Genomic DNA, 1,541 nt, shown 5'->3' on the forward strand with positions numbered 1-1,541 from the left:
CTATTTACATGGTATGACCTTAGAAATTATTTCCTATACATATTGTTTTAGTCATTCTTATTTGATGTATGTACCATTGTTACCTCTACTGTTAAAAAACAATAGTGGTGGTGGCAGCAGTGGGGACCGGGGTGAGTGCTTCAGTCCAAGCAGGGCAGTGAGGTGCACGTGGGTGGGCTGGGCACCCTCCAGGTGCTCAAAAGCAAATCAGCCAGGAGCTCAAGACACTTCAGGACTTGGCAGAGAAGCAAAGAGGATGGAGTTCTTGGAGATGCCCATGACTGAGTGGTTTCAGGATTACCACTGCCTCTGGGTTCAGCTCATCCGTGCTGCCGCCTGATCTTGAACCTGGCGCTCTACCACATTGCTCTCTGGTTCGCCAACCCCACTGCTCAGCACCTCCCTGAGCCACAAGCAGCGAGACCAGATGGAGGCCATGCTCAGGTACAAACATCACTGCTTCAGCAACCACGCCTCCATGTTTGGCAGGAACCTGTGTTCCAAGCTGTTGGCATCTGTCCAGCAGATCTTGCCACTCTGACCTGTGGAGGCTGACCCTGCATAAGCACAGCTGCAAGGGGTTGGTGAGGGTGGGCACCCCAGGCATTCTGCAGGACATGATGCTCAGCTTCCAAGGGCTATAGTTCACGGACAACCACCTCCTGTTCCAGGCCCACCATGGCCTACTGCATAACAGCTACTCGGTGCACCATCCGATACAAGAACGACCACATCAAACTGGTTGTGCTGGCGGAACTAAGGGTAAGCCCGGCGTGAATGTGATCGTGGAGCCCCACGGCCAGATCGCCAAGGTCTAAGTCTGAGAGGTGGGCTGCCTGCAGGACCCAGTGGAACTGACCTTGGCGCCCAGGGCCACACCTTCTTGGTCATAGTCACGCAGCCCATCATGCCACTGCTGTACATCTCCACTGACCTCACACACCCGCAGTACCTGTGGCACACGCTTCACCTCAAGGCCATCCTGGCCCACAATTTATCAAGCTCATCTACAATAAGTAGTGTGGGCCCAGAACCAAGTCCCTTTTCACGAGTAAGGAAAATCCCGGTGTCAGAGTGAGCTAACAGCCCTGCTCTCAGCCACCCTGTGCACAAGACACCGGGGCTGACAGCCTGCCGCTGGGAGCCACGGAGCCTTGGGAAGCACTCACCCTTTGTGCCTTGTTGGATGAAGCCAGTGAAACAGAGCAAGTGTGGATGCTCAGAGCTTGTTGGGGAGGGCCGTGGACTTTTGTAAGCTTTCAACTCAGTAAAATGAAACCGAGTAGCGAATACTTGAAACTGAACTCCTTCCACTTCTCCTTTTCTTCTGTTCCAGGAAACAGACCATTTTTAGAAGATACTCCTTTCTTTTCCTAATTTAATGTGTTCTTCTTGAATAATCTTTAATTTATTTGTAATGGGATTTTGCTGGATGGCTTTTGCATCCACTGCAAATAGCGAGTCTCGGCAGTGATGTCCCATCTCAGCCCATGTAGGCCTTACAGTCCTGAGGCTGGACCTGGGCCCCAAGTGGCTGCACT

At 52.3% G+C, this 1,541-nt stretch overlaps 1 pseudogene; it reads left to right on the forward strand.

Annotated features, from left to right (window-relative positions):
* Positions 1-436: 436 nt before the first annotated feature.
* Positions 437-1,083, forward strand: LOC103254338 (annotated as a pseudogene).
* The last annotated feature ends 458 nt before the right edge of the window (positions 1,084-1,541 follow it).

The sequence above is a fragment of the Carlito syrichta genome, unplaced genomic scaffold (genome assembly GCF_000164805.1).
Source record: "Carlito syrichta isolate Samal-C Ts95f unplaced genomic scaffold, Tarsius_syrichta-2.0.1 Scaffold275583, whole genome shotgun sequence".
Lineage (NCBI taxonomy): Eukaryota > Metazoa > Chordata > Mammalia > Primates > Tarsiidae > Carlito > Carlito syrichta.